Genomic DNA, 19,431 nt, shown 5'->3' with positions numbered 1-19,431 from the left:
CCTCAGTGGATAGGTGGCTGACTTAAGATGTGGATACTCACAGTGTGGAGAGTCCTTGATGCAGCTTCAAGGATATTGGCAAGAATATTTACTTTTGGCTTGGAGGACAAGGGAGGAGGCTCAGATAAGAATAATGTACTGTGTTCCTTGTGTCTTGGTCATCCTGTTTATTGCCTTGTTTGACTACATTGTCTTTAATCTAAGAACTGACCTTAGATGACATAAAAGCAAGCTGGAGAAAAATAAACCCACATCAGCCCTGGTTGGGGTCGTGTTATAATGTTGTTTAATTGTCTTTTCTTTCTTTAACCTCCCTCCCTCCTTTGAGACCCCGATGACTGAGCTGGCTTCATGCAGAAGGAAAGGGGCGTGGGGAGAAGCAGAACACATCTACCCTTGGCTTATTTTCAATAATGATCAAGCCCCAGCAAATGTGAATGTGTGGCTGACTTAAGATGTAGATACTCACACCATGCTTCATCTTTACAAGGTCACTGCTGCAGGCCATGGGACTCCTGGAATGCAGTTTGTTGCCTTGAGTAAACCAAGATTTGGTTTTGGTTTTGGTTTTGGTTTTGGCTTTTGTTTTTTTTCCGAGACAGGGTTTCTCTGTGTAGCCCTGGCTGTCCTGGAACTCACTTTGTAGACCAGGCTGGCCTCGAACTCAGAAATCTGCCTGCCTCTGCCTCCCGAGTGCTGGGATTAAAGGTGTGCGCCACTACTAAACCAGGGTTTTACTGGGTGGGGGTGGGGGCGGATTAAAACATTTGCGTTGCAATCTAACTAGGTGTGGGAGGCAAAAATATATGAATCCTTTGTTCTTTTTTCTGAGTTCGAGGCCAGCCTGGTCTATAAAGTGAGTTCCAGGACAGCCAGGGCTATACAGAGAAACCCTGTCTCGAAAACAAACAAACAAAAAAAGAATCAGGTGGCACTAACTTTTCTTTCCCCTCCCGGCCCCTCGCTGGACCAGAGGCTGGGGCAGCCCACCCCTTCCTCCAAATGCAGCTGTAGTATGGGTTCGTCGGGCCATCCGTCACAAATCTACGGCCTCTGATTGGCTTTTGTGCTTAGGAACCATAAAATGGGGCGGGAATTGGGGAGAAATTGGCTTTTTGGCGGCAGCACTGCGTCAGCGGCGGCGGCGGCGGCAGGGACTTGCAGTGCGTGAGCTGCATGGTGAGTACCGGGTTGAGTCCTGGCCGACCGTGTTCGCAGTGCCCGTTATCCGGACGGCCTCCTTGCGGCAGGAGCGCCCGGAAGCGTGTGGAACCGTGGGTCCGGTTTACTGGGTCGGGGAGTTTGGGTCGAGATAGCAGCCGGACTCCATTTAAGACCAGGAGTCATTTTGAGATTCTGCCTCAGTTAGGTTAAAGTTTTTTGGGGTGGGGTGGGGGCTAGAGGGTTTCGAGACAGGGTTTCTCTGTGTAGCCCTGGCTGTCCTGGAACTTACTTTGTAGACCAGGCAGGACTCGAACTCAGAAATCCACCTGCCACTGCCTCCCACGTGCTGGGATTAAAGGCGTGCACCACCACTGCCCGGCTAGGTAAAAGTTTTTTGTTTTGTTTTGTTTGTTTTTTGAGACAGGGTTTCTCTGTGTAGCCCTGGCTGTCCTGGAACTCACTTTGTAGACCCGACTGGGGTAAAAGTTTTAATATTCTGTTTCTTGGAGTTAGGCTGTGCCCGACAGATGTTTTGTACCTTGTGCTCCAGGAAGAGTTCTATAACTGCCTTGTGCTCTCTGTAAACCCGCCTGCTTGCAAAATACCTCTCTCTCCCATTGGTTTTGTCCTATAAGAGAAGTATGGGAAATTTAGGGGGAGACAGCTGTGCACAGACTTGGCTGTGCACGGAATAAGGTGTTCTTTATCCTCATTCGGTGGGATTAATAAATTAATTAATTTTGGAGGCTCCAGTGATATAAGAAGCTGTTAGGGTCCATAAACTGTATAAACATAGATTTCAGTCAGGGATAGTTTATCGAACGCACATCCTAAGATTGATCAATCAGAGATGTAGCTCAGACTCTACAGCTGGAAGCTACAACCCTGAATGTTTTCTAGGGTCAGTTTATAGAGGTTAAAACCCCACAGGGAGCTTTTATAAGCAGGTACTGGGCGGGCTGCAGGTGGTCTGCCTTTCCCAAGTTGTTACTAGTTTAGGCATAACAGTTGAAGCTGGTTTCTATTTTGGTTGGTCCCAAGTGAAGGCTGTGGTTGGGGAATTTCTAAGAACCTCAGAACAGAACAGGATATATGGCCAACTTGATCTCTCTCTGAGCCAAACTGTTGTCAGCAGTATGAGGTGGCTGACAAGCATGAGGCAGGAGGGTTACAGCTAAATTGGGGGGGGGGGGCGGGGGACGGAGGGGGGGGTGGGGGGGCGGGGGGGGAGGGGCTAAGCTAGGGCGGAGGGTAGCTTTAACAAATCCCTACCCAAATTCAGAACCTGGACCCTTCCCTTCAAACCTCAGGTACCAGAGCACCACTGCCCAGGGTGTGCACCTTGAGACGTTCCAAGGCCCCTGCAGGCTTGATTTCAGTTCGGAGGTCCACAGCTGCAGGAAAAGAAACCCAGCAAGCACCTGGATGAGGAGCCTTCATTGGTAAGTCATTGCTTTCCTTACGTAACATCTGGTCCTCTTCTACTAGGATCCCATCTGGATACAGTGTCTTAGGAGATAGATGAACTCCTGTCCAGGGCACTAGGGAGAGGTCACACTGCCTTCTTGGTCCTGTGTGTCCTGTTCTGTTTTGTTTGCCTTTTCTGTTTTTTGTTTTGTTTTGTTTTGTTTTTTGTTTTTGTCCTGAGTCTTCTGAGGTTTGGGTTTGGGGTGACTGGAAGACAAAATGGGTAACAAGACTAGTAAACCCTACATACAGAACTCCCCACTGCTTCACTCCTGTCAGTGCCCATCTCAATCCAAACCCCGATCTCAGCCCTCACCTCAGCCCTCACCTCAGTCCTCACCTCAGCCCTCATCTAAATCCAAACTCCGATCTCAGCCCTCATCTAAATCCAGACCCCGATCTCAGCCCTCATCTAAATCCAAACCCCGATCTCAGCCCTCACCTCAGCCCTCACCTCAGCCCTCATCTAAATCCAAACCCCGATCTCAGCCCTCATCTAAATCCAGACCCCCCAAATCCTCACCTCCACCCCCACCCCACCAGCCGGACCACTCCCCGCCCTTCCCCCTCCCCACATCCGATTGGGATTTACTTCCTTATGCTTCTAACTGTCGTCAGACTGGGTCCTCCTCCCTCACCAGGTCTCCTGCTGCTGATCTTTCTAACCGGAACACCCAGAGCCCTCCTTTGAGCACCAGCGGGAGCTGTATAGCCTATGTACCTTTAACGACCACTGCTCTCTTAAAATGGAAGATGCAGTACCCTTCTTTCAGCAAAAACCCAAGTTCTCTGATCTCTCTAATGGAGTCTATCTTCTCCATCCACCTTCCTTCCCTGGATGACTGTGAGAATATCTTAGCCATCTTCTTCACCTCTGAAGAGAGGAACCGGATTCTGACTGAGGCGGAGAAAGCATTTTTCAGAATGGGCACACAGACTGGCAGGTGGAGGGCAGATGAGGTTGACTGTGTCCTACCTACATGGAGACATGACTACAGGACAGAGAAAGATAGGAGGGAACTCAGATATTACCACAAGGCTTTGTTAGAAGGAATGAGACAGGCAGCCTGGAAGCCCACTAACTTCATCATGGTGATGTGTACTATACAGCGTCCAAAGGAATCGCCTTTCGAGTTTCTTGAGCGCCTCCTGGAGGTGTACCGTAAACACACACACATAGATCCGGACGACCCAATAAACTTCAGGGAGATTAACCAAACCTTCGTTGAAAATTCGGCCTCAGACATACGTAATGCAATCCAAAACCAGTATGGATTTGAATACATGACTAGGTCAGAATTATTGAGAATAGCCCAGAGAGTGTTTGACAATAGAGAGAGCGATGAAGTGCTGACAGCAAAAACAGTGATTAAGTGTCTGACCGAGGCAGGGATTTTCTGTGACTCCTTCAGTCGTGGCCAGAGACCACAGAGGCTTAGAAGAGACCAGTGTGCTTACTGCAAGAGATTGGGGCACTGGAAAAATGAATGCCCCTATCGAAGACAGGTCTGTTCCCGCTGGGGCCAGTTTTAGCTTTAAGAGCATGTAGTAGGGCCATAGCTCTTTAAAATTAGGCCCCTAGGAGCCTATGGTAACCTTTTCAGTTGGGGCCAATCTAGGGGCCGTCTTTACATTTGGTATTTTACAAAAACCCTTGGGGCCCCTCACCAATCAGACAGTGGAAATGCAGGGGCAACAGGGGAAGTCAAAACTATAAACAGACTGCAGTGGACTGTTAATCCAGGGAAGAGGACAGTGACTCGTTCTTGCATTGTTCTCCCTGACTGTGCCTGTTTACTTTGCTGGGAAGAGACCCAGGCAAGTCCCGGGCAACTTCTTAGGAGATGAGACTAAATTATAGCTAGGGGGTGCAGCCAAAATCCTGTTGGTCACCTGTTTCTTAAGCGGGAAGTGCCTTCTCCATCACCAGGGTCCAATCCTAAAGAGAAATGAAGAGAACACCTGCCAGAGATGTTTCTAAGGGTTTGGGTTAAGGACAATCCTCCTGGGAGGGTTTAGCATGTGTTGCCAGTTATAGTTGAGCTACTTCTGAGCGGGACAATACTCCATCATCCGTGATGGAGGCCAGACAGGGAATCAAGATTCACATTAGATGTCTGCACTAGGCAACCATACTCATTCCATGCGAGTCAGCCTGGAAGTCTTCAAAACCTAGGACCAAGACTGTCCACCAGTCTAGGATTGAAGGGGAATGTATAGGTGGGTGGAAACTTATTTGCCCCGGTGTCCCCAACTCCTATCCTCTGCTTCCTGCTGCCTGGCCTTTGGGTTTCTACTCTCCTGGATCTAAAGGATGCATTTTTTTTCCCCCATCCCTTTGTCAAAGCTAAATGCCTGTTTGCATTTGAGTGGGCTGACCTTGACTTGGTTACTTCAAGGTTTCAACTATTCCCCTATTATCTTTGACGTAGTCCTTGACCAAGACTTAAGTGAGATTTAAGTGCTTGACTTAAAAGTGCTTGTCCTGCACTCCTAAATGCAGAAAAGGCTATGTTGCCCCAAGGGTACTGTATGTACATGATATAGATTTTGGGAATGTGACTTTATTGAAATCAAGCAAAGGCCTCATGGATATAATAAATAACTTTCTGGTCTTTATCAACACCCGTCCTGGACAGCCCGGATAGTAGCTAAGAAATTAATGATGGAAGTCATCCCCAGGATTTGGCGTCTCCTTAACTTTGAGATCTGACAGTGGCCTGGTCTTCATGACCAAACTGTCTCAAATGACTTCAGAAGCCCTCAGTATAAATTGGAGGCTACATAGCATGTGTCGTCCTCAAAGTACAGGGAAGGTAGAAAAAAATGAATTGAACCTTAAAAGAAACTCAACTAAATCCGTTCTTGAGACTGATAGTAACTGGGTTGACCTCTTGCCTTTTGCCCCCACTAAGGGCCTGTTGCACTTCCTACTGTGAAAAAGTCACTCCATGTGAATATATGGATAGCCGCTCCCAGTGATCCCGCGGGTAACATCAAGAGCTAAGAACAGATTCCCTAATCTCTGAATCCCTGAAGGGATTCCAATTAACTCTGGATAAGATCTTTCCTCAAGTCTAGGCTGCCCAGTTAACTGGGCACTGCTTGCCTGACCAACCAGCCTGGTGACCCTCAACTGCATGGAATCAAGATGATGCCCGTCTATCAGGATTCTCTGGATGCCCAGTGCTGTTAAGTTGCTGCTAGTCACATCTCAAGAAGGCACCAGAGGATCCCTGGAAGGAGAGGGCCACCAAAAAATGGAGATTAATCAGATGGCCTCCCTTCCACGTTAAGCTCTCTAAAGTTTAATGTTTTCTTGCTGACCTGCTTTGACTCCTTTTCTTAGGCGATGGAAGCCGTAATGTTAGTTTTGATCTGTTGGGTTATGTCCTGGAACTCCAGCTGTGTATAGTAACTCACATGGACAACCCACTTAGAAGTCGGAACTTAGTCTCACAGGTGTTGGATACCCTTATAACTTCCGATCAGCCTAGCCTGAAAACTGAATGATGGGCTGGGGACATTTACAATTGGAGAGAAACTTATGTGGTGTCCTGGTTTACATCTGTCCAGTCCAGGTAAGCAAATCCTGCCAGGGTACTAACTGCCTATCATTGTGCCTCTTGGGGCTCCAGAAGTGTCACCCCGCCTGCCCTAAGGCAAAACATGACATTCTTACTGTAACTCCCAAGCCCTCTAAAAACCAACTCTTTTTTTTTCAAGACAGGGTTTCTCTGTATAGCCCTGGCTGTCCTGGAACTCACTTTGTACACCGGGCTGGCTTAGAAATCAGAAATCCGCCTGCCTCTGTCTCCCAAGTGCTCCACCATGCCCGGCAAATTAAAACCAACTCTTAATTGTCAGTTGGGGTCATGTAACACTATTCCCCAGCCTAAACTCTGGAACATTTTTGACTCTTATGAAAATTCCCACTGGAATGTAGGAAGAACCTGGGGAATTTGACCATATGCCTGGGGCTGGATCCCAGTTCCTCTATTACCATGCAGTGATAAAGGTTAGGGCAAGAACTTAAAACTCTTAAAAGCCTGCTGTGGCCCCAGTAGAGACCTCCCGATTCCCCAGGTTCCTCCACCATGCCCACGATCCAAAGATGCCCAACCGCCGACTTTCCTGTTTCTTTTTTTTTTTTTGGTTTTTCAAGACAGGGTTTCTCTGTATAGCCCTGGCTGTCCTGGAACTCACTTTGTAGACCAGGCTGGCCTTAAACTCAGAAATCTGCCTGCCTCTGCCTCCCGAGTGCTGGGATTAAAGGCGTGCGCCGCCACTGCCTGGCTGACTTGCCTGTTTCTAACCTCTCCTGAGCCACCTCCATCCACTGCTCCCATGGAAGTTCTACTCCTGGCTGTGCTAACAGCAACCTTTCCTCCACCATTCTACTCCTAACCTGATGCAGGACTCACGGTTTTGCCTCGACCCCAAACCCACAATCTGTCATTCCCTGCATTGTCACAAGCCTCTGCTGATGCCTGCCCCTGGTTCCAGCCCCTTCTATCCCTCGGTGAGGTGCTAGGACAAGGATTGTTTCCTGTCAGAAGCTTCAGGCTCCCTAGCTTGTCCAGATTTGTTTAATTGTGCCACCATTATTCAGCACCTGACTGGCACAGGTGGTGAGAACCAGCCACTATCCCTTCCTTCTTGCCTGAGACCAACTATCACAAGTGTGCTTGCTGGTCTTACGCACTGATACACCCCAATCATGTCCCTTCCTCAAGGTGACATTTCGGATGGGGGTGAAGGCTGCCTGAATCTAGCCAAGACACCAGACCACCCTCAACCAAAGTTGAGGTTGGTTCTCCCCTTGGTCCCAAGCTCAGTGAATTCAGGGATTGTAGGGCCTGCAGCACTAGGAACATCAGTTCCGGTCCTGTAAGATCAGGGTTCAAAACTCTGAATGCTGAAGTAGGATTTAAGGTTATTATAAAAGACTCAGTCCCTAGATAGGAAGATTAGGTGGATTCTCTGGCAGAAAAAAATTTTATAGAATAGAAGGCTTGACTTTTCATGACGCAAGGAGGGCTGTGAAACCTGTTGTTTTTACGCTGACCAATCAGGCATAGAGAAACTTGAGCTATGGTAAGAAACAATCTGAAAACCAGATATTTAGACAAACAGGAAGGACACTGTTGGTGCCAGTTCCTTGTAACTGGTCACCCCACCTAACCACCCTTGTTTCAGCTGCTGCAGGTCTCCCTCCCGATACTCCTGTTTCTTAGGACTTTCAGGTGCGTTACAAGTCTTGTCTTCCGACAAATAGAGAATGCTAAAGTGCTTGCTTCTGCTGGCACTAGTAACCATTAGCTAGAAATGGTAGCTTCCTTTCAAATATATGACAGGAGCACCTGAGACAGGGGAATCAGAAACCAGTCCAAGCCCATTTCAAGACCAAGAGCCATTTTGAGGTTCTCTTTACTGTAAAACTTGAGTTTCAATTTCTGTTTCTCAGAATTTGGCTGTACCCCATCCCATAAACAAAGAACATTTTGTACTGGATGTTCCAGGAAGATTTTCCTTTTTTTTTCCCCCCACTCCAGACAGGGTTTCTCTATGTAGCCCTGGCTGTCCTGGAACTCACTCTGTAAGATGACCCGTCCAGCAGGTCCAGTTATTCGAGGGTCTCGAGGGGACCTCCTCCTAAGAACCAAATGGGGGGTAGAGAGGGAAGAGGGCCTTGTGCGAAACCGTTCTGGAATGCATCAAAGCCCCAAATGTATTAGTCAGGCCCGAGGTTTAAATGAACAAGCAAAAGGGGAAGTACAGATACTTATCAGTGGGAGGGGTAGGGCAATACAAGCAAAAGGAGAAGTACTTATGGGAGGGGGGGCAATAGAAATTCTTTCTTTTGGCAGCTACTTGGGGAAGCAGGAACTTGGTGGTATCAGGGTGTGGTCAGGACATCCGCGATGATTTAGGGCTGGAACATCCCGTGGTTGTTCTTGGAATGGGTGTGTCGGTGGCCCGCTTTTGACCCCTTTTCTTCTGGGGGGAGAGGCCCAATTTAGAGATCAGGACAATAGTGTTGTCTTAATAGCTCCCAACAGTAAGACCAGGCTGGCCTCGAACTCAGAAATCAGCCTGCCTCTGCCTCCCGAGTGCTGGGATTAAAGGCGTGGGCCACCACTGCCCAGCGCCCAGCGAGCCAGTTATGTTTTAACTACTCTTTGGGAATAGCTGAGGCTTGCCAGTGTGTGTCCTAAAGAGAGCCCAGTTGTAACTGGGGATGCTAGCTGTTTTGGAGATGTTGGTACCATGTGATGTCACTGGAAATACCCGCCACAGTTAAGTGGAGCCAGCTGAGACCTAAAAGGCAGGCTGTGTGTGTGTTGCCAAAGATGGGCCCAGAGAGGCGACACAAGCCTCCTGGGAAAGCCCCAAAGAATTGTGGGTGAATCCCAGAAATTGAGCATTGAGTTGTTTACACTGTGGGAGTTTGGTTTTGCCTTGATTGTGCCCTTTTTTTCCCTATTGAAATTTTTTTTTAAAAAGTACTTTATTTTTTTTTTTTTATATTGCCAGAGCACACAGTTGAGAGATTTTTAAACTTCTTTAAGAGGAAATTTTGGGGTTTAAAGTATTTAAATTTGTAAAGTTAGGGGACAATTTAAGTTTATAAATGTTTATATTATTAATATGTGATCTTTAAAAAAAAAAGGCTGAAGAGTTAAGGCCAAATACTGAATGCTATAAACTAGGATATTTCTATCTCATGAAGCAGCAAGAGAGTGACCTAAAAACTCAGGCAAAAGCCCATCTGCCAAAGAGATGGGAGCAGCAGTTCTCAACCTGTGGGTCGCCACTGTGGGCATAGCAGTGCAGAGCAGAGACAGGACTGCAGCTGTGGCGTGCCAGTTAGATGATGTTTCAAAAGGCTGGGTTCACCATGACATGGGGACTGTGTGGAAGAATTTAGCAGTAGAAAGGCTTAGAGAGTGTCTCCCCTTACCTAGGGTCTATTCAGGGTTAGGTATATGTGCCAGAAGCAGCTATGCCCTACAGAGACTTGATGGGGGGAGGAGGGGCGGGGATACGGGCATTGCTCCACTCTCAGAGGAGAAGGGGAGGGGGTTGGGGGACAGGTTATGAGAGTGGGGTATTGGGAGAGGGGACAGGGATCTGGATGTAAAGTGAATTTAAAAAAAAAAAAAAAAAAGGACCCTGATATAGCTGTGAGGCTATGCCGGTGCCTGGCAAACACAGAAGTGGATGCTCATAGTCATCTATCGGATGGAACACAGGGCCCCCAATGGAGGAGCTAGAGAAAGTAACCAAGGAGCTAAAGAGATCTGCAACCCTATAGGTGGAACAATATGAACTAACCAGTACCCCGGAGCTCTTGACTCTAGCTGCGTATGTATCAGAAGATGGCCTAGTTGGCCATCATTGGGAAGAGAGACCCCTTGGTCTTGCAAACTTTATATGTCACAGGGGAACCCTAGGGCCAAGAAGTGGGAATGGGTGGGTAGGGGAGTGGTGGGGGATATGGGGGAGTTTTGGGATAGCATTTGAAATGTAAATGAAGAAAATACCTAATTAAAAAAAAACTTTAAAAATTAAAAAAAAAAAGGAATGTGTGCTGGCTGGGTGGGTGAGTGATGCTGGGTGGTTGGTGGTGGTCCACACCTCTAATCCCAGCTTCCGGTAGAGGTGGGCAGATCTCTGAGTTCCAGGCCAGACTGGTCTATAGAGCCAGCTGCAGAACAACCAGGACTACACAGAGAAACACTGTCTCAAAAAACAACAACAAAATGTATGTCTAGCCTCTTTGCCAACTCTGTTACTCTTTAACTGTTTTGATAAACTGAGTCATAGAAGAAGCTGTGAAATTCTATAATGCTACACTATGAAAGGACCAGGAAAGCTGCCAGTCTGCCTGTGGACTAGTCTTATTTATGATTGAAAGCTTCATTTTTATACTATAGAAAAGCTTCATTTTAGGATTTTTTTTTTAAGGCTAAACTTATCAAGATAAATCTACTTATTGTAAACTGTTAAAGATGATTGAGATAGGCAATTTAATAATCGGTCACCTCATAAAAGATCAGATTCTTTAATGTACTCTAGACTGCACTTGTGTTCGTGATAAGTACTTGTCTTAGGTTCCCATTGCTGTGAAGACACACCATGAACAAAGCAACTCTTACAAAGGACATTTGATTGGGGTGGCTTGCAGGTCCATAGGTTCAGTCCTTTATTATCAAGCGGGGAGCATAGCAGTATCCAGGCAGGGATGGTGCTGGAGGAGCCAAGAGTTCTACTTCTTGATCCAAAGGCTGACAGAAGGCTGGCTCCTACATGGCTAGGAGGAGGGCCTCACAGTGACACACCTACTCCAACAAGGCCATACCTCCCCATCTGGGCCATTCCTTGGACCAAGCACTAATGCAATTAATTACAGGGAAAAACTTTCTTTACCCCCTCCTATATGTGTTTTTAAGGTTAAGCCTAAAACAAGTAACTAAGAAAGAAGCAAAGTTTGTTCAGCTCAGCTATCCTTAATAATTACGGTCCTCAAACTCATCAGAGACCTGCTCAAGTGGCATTTTATGTGCTTAATGGAAAAAAGCCTGCTGTGGCAGAGACTCCAGCTCCTAGCACTCACCCTAAGGTCTCTAAAGAAGATTAGAAGGGGCACCAACGACTCCACCTGAATTGTGGTAATGCTAACCACTGGGCATAACTGCCCCAATGCCTCATCCGCTGCCAGGACCCTGCCTAAACCGTGGACAAGCAGGACACTGGAGAGTTGATTGCCCTACTTTGCCGAGACAAAGCGAGGTCAATTTCTCAAGGTCCTCCTCCACAGGAAGAAGGCCTCTCTGATTTGCCAGGCCTGGCAGCTGAAGATCGACGCAGCCCTGCGACGTGTGCCCCCAACGAAGCCACGGACACCACAGGAGCCTGGTGGGTTGGCAGCTAGGTAATAGCTAACTAAGTCTCTGTTTTAATTGATATACAGGCCATTTGGATTATATTTTCTTTTGTAAGTTTATCCTTTTATAGTTCATCCTTCTCAGATCTCTGATGACATTGACGGCTGTCAGTTTCCGCAGCAGCAGCAGGCAGCTCCTCCACCTAAGGCTTTGGCATCCTCATTCCTTTTCCTATGTAAAAAACCAAGCCTTGCTAACTCTAGAGTTACCAGGTCTCTTGTTAAGAAGCGGCAGACAGGTTTGCCTTGCTAACGGGCTAAAAATTAAAAAAGAAACAGGTTTCAGATGTAGCTTTTTACCGTCCCTTTATTTAAACTTGCTTTGCAATCACTGTTCTCAGTAGCAACTGCTCATGTCTCTGACAGATGCTTGGATGGAGGAAAAAAAAAGGCTCAAAGTCTGTAAGTTCTGCGTGTTCAGAGGTGTAGAAGCGTCTGAGGATGTGGGGCCTGGAGTCATTGAAGGTGATTAACGCGAGTCATAGGAAGGGTTTTAAGGTAGCTGAGGAAGTGGGGAATCTCAGGTCTCCTTCCCCAGCTGTGTTCTTGCTACGCTAAGATTTCAGACGTTCAGAACTTTAGTATTTATCAGTGGAGTTGTGACAAGCTGGTGTGGCGCTGGCTGCTCACTATTCAATCACAAGCTGAAGATTTTAAATTTCCTTTAGTTGTCTTTTGTGTAGAAACTTAACGGTACTTTTCATCATGCTAAAGGCATCTGTGTCCAATCTCTACATCCATCCCTCTGGACCGAGACACGAATGTTAATGCTTTTTAACCCAAAGCCATAGCTTTTGCTAGGACTCAGGCGTGAGTCCACTCCAGGTGTTTAACAGACGCCTGTTAGCTGGCTTTTCTATGATGTGGACTTTTTTTGTACAGATTAATGCTAATAGATCTAAAACTTGTATCTTTTTGTAAACTAAGAAAATTCATGTAAGGGACTGGAGAGATGGCTCAGAGGTTAGGAGCACTGGCTGCTCTTCCCAAGGACCAGGGTTTAATTCCCAGCACCCACATGACAGCTCATAACTGTCTGTAACTCCAGTCCCAAGGGACCGGATGATGTCTTCTGGTCTCCTTGTGCATATGTGAGCTGCACAGACACACAGGCAGGGGACACCTACATATGTAAAAATTAAACATTGAAAAGATAAATTCACGTGAGCTTCCGAGCATTGAAGGAGTCATTAAGACTTGGACCCACCTCTCACAGGTCACAGGGGCTCCAGATAAGTCCTGCCTAAGCCTGTCTATCTGCCTGTCCTTGAGGCTGGGATCTCTTACCTGGTCTTGGGACTCCGCCCCTCCTCTAGTTTCCAGGACTGTGGGCCTGAAAGTGCCAAATGTAAGATTTTCCTTTAAGGTCCTAAACTTTAACTTCTGTCCCGAGTCTCTCTCTGTCTCAGCAGATGTCCACTTGGCTGACAGACGCCCTCCAGGAATCAACTGCGGACTACCAACTGCTCCAAAAATGACTCTGCACTCTGGACTGGAGGAAAGCTGATGTGAACCAGCCCAGCCGATGTGCTTGCTCCCTGTCTCTTCAGCTGGGTCATCTAACTGGATGCCTCTGATGCATGTCCCATCGCCGGAATCCCTCCCTGCCTTTGACTAACATTCCAGCCTTCCTAGGCCCTGGCAACATCCTTGTTTCAGCAGGAAGTAGTTACAGAAGAGAGTTCGTCGCCCCTTTTCCCCAGCTGGCTGGAATGTTAGATCAGAAGGACATTCACTGGCGTGGGGGACAAAATGGCTACCTAGACTGCCTATTGGCATCCTAGGAAAGGTACCTGTTGAACTCAGAGACTCAGATCTATCAACAGGTAGATTCATTAGCTGAAATAGTTCTACAGAGTGACGGGGCATGGGATCTGTTTTATGCAGCAGATGGAGGTGTTGTGTGACTTTAAGAGAAAACTATTGTTTGTATACAAAGCACTCAGGGATCATCAGAGGTAATCTGAGGACCCGCAATGAAGCAAATGGCTGTTTCCCAGTCTCATGCTCCTTCTAGTTAGCAACTCGCTCGGCCATCTCAGGGTCTTTGACCCTGTATTTCTGCTGATTACTATTGGCTCTGGCTCATCAATTAATGCCTTAACTGGATAATAATTTCTGCCTGGGTACCATTAAGCTGGTGGTTATTGGATTCTGATGTAAACAGGTACCCATCACAGAGTCAGGGATTCGACTCAGGATACAACTCAAGGGGAGAATGTGAGAGATAGTTATACTTAAAATTTTAATTATGGTGCCTTAAGAGACCCACTAAACAAAAATGCCTCTATTGTAGACCACCTTCCTGAAAGGCCGGGGGCTGCCATCTATGGGAGATAGCAAGCCACATGTTCCACACTCCCTAAACATCTTTGTTTGACACACCACACTGGATGTGCTTGATCACATGTAGTGGGGAGGCACGTGGGCAGGAAATACATCAGGACATATGTTTGGACCTGATGGGAAATGCGGTGGCTTTATGGGTTTGCCTTTTTAAGCCTAAATGTGATGACTTATTGCCAGTCTCTGGAAACCCGGGAGTGGACCTGGCCAGAGTCTATCATCCTGAACAGTATGTAAATAAAGCTTGCTTCATATTGGTCTCAGAATTGTGGTAGTGGTCTTGCCCATGGGATTAACACCAGCCTTTTTGAGTACTGAGGGTTATAAGCAAGTGCCACCATGGTCATCCCAAAATTTCCTAGAAACTTAACCACAAGAAGTTAGAGGGAATGGATGACCTGGGCCTTTTCCTGTGCACATTGGGAGACCTGCTGAGTTCAGGTTGCCTTGGCGAAGACTCACTCCTGAGGCGGGACAAGGTATGCCAGGTGCCTGGACCATTTGGTTTCACCCTAGCCTCAGTAGGACAGGAAGGGAGAGGCACATGGAACCTGACCCTCTACTATGCTGGGGCTCTTTTATAGATGACACAATCTGATATGACTTTTTATGGGTGCTGTTGAAGGCTTGTGTCTGGGGACAGGAGGGTGGACCCGGGGTGCTCTTATCCTATAAAGATTTCGTCCCTCTAAGACAAGATCTTGAGTTCTGTGGAGAACTGTCTATGGAAAACAGTCTGTCTCTGGGCACTGGCAAAGTCACTTTTGTCCCAGGCCCTGTAGTTACTGATGCCTTAGGGTTTTTTTGCTGTGAAGAGACAGAATGACCATGATAACTATAAAGGAAACCTTTTAGTTGGTGCTGGCTTACAGTTTCAGAGCTTAGTTCATTGTCATTGTGGGAAGCATGGCAGCACGCAGGCAAACATGGTCCTGGAGGAGCTGAGAGTTCTACATTTGATCCCCAGGCAGTTAGGAGGAGACTGTATGCTACACTGGGTGTAGCCTGAGCACAGGAGACCTCAAAGCCCACTCCACAGTGACGCATTTCCTCTAACAAGGCCACACTTTGTAATAATGCCAAACAGTCAAACATAAGCCTATGGGGACCATGCCTATGTATCAACAAGTGAGTCCAGTGAGAGGCAGAAAGAAACCTTTGTCATGGGCATCAAGCTGGAGCAAGTTCGTGGCTCAGTTCCTGTTGATGGCATCTTAAGCCTGTGGCACCAGTGTGGGGAGAGAAAAGTAGGAAGACAAAAAGAAATGCCCCCGTGTGCGCTGTAAAGTAAATGCATCCTTCCTGTCTTAGAGGGAGGAGGGCGGCCTGGACCAGTGAGCTTGCTATGTATGCAGAGACGGCTTTAGTCAAACTAATCATTTGAGCAGATGATATTGAGACCCTGCTTTCAGAAAGGAGGAGGTGCTGGCTCATGGATGGGGACCTTGATGCATCAGTTTGCAGAACCCCAGGGAGCAGGTAACAGGAAGCTGGAGAGAAGGATGAAGGCTTCCTGGAGAGAGAAAAGGAAAGCCAGCATGAGCCTACCAAACCTTCATTCCATGCCCTGGTTGCAGCCATTTTTTCTAGCCATCCATCCACACTCTCCCAGGGCCAGCTCTAGGATGGGCAGCTGTCCAGGTTCATTGGAGGACCTGGCTTCCCAGCAGCTTCTGGGGGCTCCTGCTCACCAGCTCACTGCCTGGGCCCTGAGTTCTTTATTAGCTGGCAGTGTCAGTGTGCCCTGGGCAGGACACACACACACACACACACACACACACACACACACACACACCCCTATAGAGCTGGCACAAGCCAATAGTGGTGGGCCACAAATGAATTGGCCGATTGAAATGCTAATGCAGTAAGTCCTCTAATGTGGTAAATTTCATAATTGAGTTGCCTTGCTGATCTGCCAGTGAATCCTTTTCGAGGCCAGGAAACACTTGGGAGCTATGTGAGGATGGCCAGGCAGAGGCAGAACTTAAGCATCCCAGCGTACAGAAACCGCATCCCAGCAGGACTTGTGATGAGTCTGCTGCTGTCTGGCTGCCACTGCAGGCTTTTTCTCCTTCTCAGCAACCGTGCCCATGCCCTGAGAACCCTCTGCTGGCACCAGCTCTAAAGACATCTGAAGCTGACACCTGCCTGCCCTGCCAGGTGTCTCTGGGGCTTGTTAGGACTTGGGAGCAGACACTAAAGGGACAGAAAGGGACTCTGAGGTTGGCAGGGCTGCCCCTTAAGTCCCTTCAGCACAGGATGAGTGGAAGGAGCTCAGGCTCTGGTTGACCTGGGTTCAAATGCTGCCCGTGTCACTGTGAGGCCTCCTGGAGGAGGGTGTGAAGTGACACCCTGCACTGTACAGCTCATCCTGGAATGGTGTCTGGCTTCTAGTGGGCCGCTCGTGCCCACCTCCCTGTCCCCTTTGCTCTGTCCTCCTGACACAGCATGGAGGTGTTATCTCTTTCTTGCTCTTAAACCTTTCCCCAGCCCTGCCTTGGTTCCCCCTTGGATGATAAGAGGTAAGCAACTGTGTCCTGTTCTTCTAAGTGACAGTACCCTGGGCTGAGATGTGCTCATTGATGAGTGTTAATGTACAGAAACCGCATAACTTGACTCTTTCTGGCCACTGCATGGCAGGTTTTTTTGGTTTGGTTGGTTGGTTGGTTTTTTCGAGACAGGTTTTTCTCTGTATAGCCCTGGTTGTCCTGGAACTCACTTTGTAGACCAGGCTGGCCTCAAACTCAGAAATCCGCCTGCCTCTGCCTCCCGAGTGCTGGGATTAAAGGTGTGCGCCACCATGCCTGGCTTAAATAAATCTTAAAAAAAAAAAAAAAAAAGAATTAAAATTGTTCCTGAAACTTTCAAGCTTCCCCTATTCCCAGGCCTGTGGCCAAAATAATAATAATTGCAAAGTTATCATTATTTAAACTTTAACTTTTGATTTATTATATTTCAGAGCCCAGAATTCCAGGATCAGCTACATGCATTTTCCTGTGAAGTTCTAATTTTAAAAAAAAAAAAAAATCCCAGCACTCGGGAGGCAGAGGCAGGCAGATCTCTGAGTTCAAGGCCAGCCTGGTCTACAAAGTGAGTTCCAGGACAGCCAGGGCTATACAGAGAAACCCTGTCTCGAAAAAACCAACCAACCAACCAAACCAAAAAAACCTGCCAGGCAGTGGCCAGAAAGAGTCAAGTTATCCTTTAATTCGGTAGTTCCGCTAGCTTTCTGCTTTTGTACATTGCACATAATGACTCTCAATATTCCCAGTGTTTTGACTTAAGTTTTAATGTATTCTATACTTCCTTATCCAGGAAACACTCACAAATGGGCAAACTTATTCTATAACTTCAATAACTTTTTCCTTTCTCTGGGTCCCAATATTGACTCTGCTTCATTTTCTTAATAGTTTCTTCAAACTTTCTTTCCAACGCAAATATTAATCTGAAACTACCATTGTGCAGTTATTGCGTTGTTTTCAAGATGAGCACACACAGCATGCACCTGGACCAGTGGGACTGTGCCCCTATGCCTCAATTTTTGATTGTTTAAGAATCATTACATCAAGGAACATCTAGTTTCACAGAATTCATGAGAGAGAGGAGAAATAGCAAAGTCAGATAGAATAGAATAATTATGCAGGCCAAGGCCAACTGAAAAGCTGTCATGCACAAATGAAATCTATACAGCCATTGTCGAGGGCTAAGGTAGGGAGAAATGAGAACAACACGGGGCCGGTAGAGATGGCTCAGTGGTTAGGGGCATTTGCTGCCCCTGCAGATGACCTCGATTGGGCTCTCAGCACCCACGTGGCTGCCCATTACCATCTGTAAACCCCAGTTCCAGGGAAGCTCATGCCCATTTGTGGCCCCCAAGGCCCCAGGCAAGCAGGCGGTCCATAAACACATTCAGAGACAAACACTCATACACATACAAATAATGTGTTTTTAAAATGTAGGTGTGAAACATACTGACTATACCTTAAGAACATGACCAACAGTGGGAGCCTGCCGTGCAGGTATATAATAGGCCTCTGGACATGTCCGTTCTTACTCCAGTGGATAGCACTTACATGGGACTTACTGAGCATCTAGCACGTACAAAGGGGACACAGAATCCCACACTTGGAGCTGCAGACAGAGTGAAGCACAGTAGACCACGGTGGCTGTCAGGAGCAGGTCCCTGTGCTCCAGCAGAACAGAGGGTGTGTTCATGTAAGAGACAGACAGATGCCCCTCTTGCTATGGGTGCAGTGCATCGTGAGTGTCTGGAAATGCCTGTCGAGTTGGTTTACTCAGGCTCTACTGTGTATAAGGTGTGCTGAACAACCAAGAAGCTGGGGGTGTGAGGCAGAAGGATTGTGGGGGGGGGGACTTGAGAGGGAGGGTGGGAGGGGAAGAAGCTGGGGTAGGCTGTATATCTGGAGAGGAGGGAACGGGTTGAATAAGACTTGAACATCCAAATTCATTGAAGGCCTTTGAGCAGGAGAGGTTGAACGTGTGCAAGCATCTATGAGTGAGGGGCTGTTTATGGGCATCCGTGCATTTGCTGTAAGTGTGCATATGTCTGTAATTTGAAGAGACCAGGAAATGTCGGCTGTGAGGCCCAAAGCATGGTCCTGTCCTTTGCTGAGGGAAGCCTGTCGTTTAGGAGGAGAGGGAGTTGATGCTGTGGCGAGAGACTTCTGACAGTGACAGGAGCAATGGACCTGCTGGGCATCTGAGGGCACCTGAGGGATTCCTGAGCCCAGTGACTGCCAGGTGCTGCAGGCTGGGAGTGGGGAGGAAGAACGTGAAGAAGTGTGGGCCACAAGGCTCACAGCTCATGGTGCTTGGATGCGGGAGGTCCCGGGCTCAGCTGATCTTGATACTGACTCCAGCCCCATCTTGGGTGTATGCGTGTCAGTTATCCCCCTCCAACACATCCCTTCTGGAGTTTCTGTAGGTTCCAGAGAAAGCGTGGTTTATATGGAGGAGTTTTGCAAACCACTGTCAGGGTGAAGCTCCCTTGAGGGCCCCCAGATCAAAACAGTTTTCCCAGTAATGCTGAGGCATCGCCTGCCTTGCTAGCTTTCTCCTGGTGCACAACGCAGGGAGCCAGTGTCTTCCACGTGACCCACGCACCAGGTTACAGAACCTGCTCGGTAAAGGATGCAGTCAAGGTGAAGCTGGGTATGTGGCAGAGTACAAAATTCATTGATACGGGTCAGATCCCACACTTCAGTGGCACATAAAGAAACCGCCACTGCTCAGGGAAGAGTGGCCATGGTTACCCGAAAAGGCTGTATCTGGGTGAGACTGACGTTTTTCATGTCCTGTAATCAGCATCACATATCTTAGCAGACTGAAGCCTACAGCAAGGAGAATTCAGCCAGTCAGCGCTGTGGAGAAAGTTTCAAATTGATTTATGGAAAGCAACTCTGCCTATGCGAAAATCTCTCTCTCTCTTCTCTCTCTCTCTCTCTCTCTTCTCGCTCCCCCCCTCATGAGTGTGTGTGAGTGCG

At 47.7% G+C, this 19,431-nt stretch overlaps 1 long non-coding RNA gene across 1 annotated transcript, besides 1 other annotated feature; it reads left to right on the top strand.

The window, feature by feature from the left end:
* Positions 748–1,490: a transcriptional cis regulatory region, noted in NCBI's record as "promoter|chr7:82926479-82927306 (MGSCv37/mm9 assembly coordinates) targeted for CRISPR interference". NCBI's record gives its function as "negatively regulates Akap13 expression in mouse ES cells" and the evidence as "EXISTENCE:mutant phenotype evidence [ECO:0000015][PMID:31784727]".
* On the top strand, positions 1,111–14,193 carry AU020206 (expressed sequence AU020206). Its single transcript, NR_165329.1, has 3 exons — positions 1,111–1,179; positions 2,475–2,606; positions 12,994–14,193. It is a non-coding gene; the product is annotated as an expressed sequence AU020206 (long non-coding RNA).
* Positions 14,194–19,431: the final 5,238 nt, after the last annotated feature.

The sequence above is a fragment of the Mus musculus genome, chromosome 7 (assembly GCF_000001635.26).
Source record: "Mus musculus strain C57BL/6J chromosome 7, GRCm38.p6 C57BL/6J".
Classification (NCBI taxonomy): Eukaryota; Metazoa; Chordata; class Mammalia; order Rodentia; family Muridae; genus Mus; species Mus musculus.
This window is presented reverse-complemented; position numbering and strand designations above follow the sequence as displayed.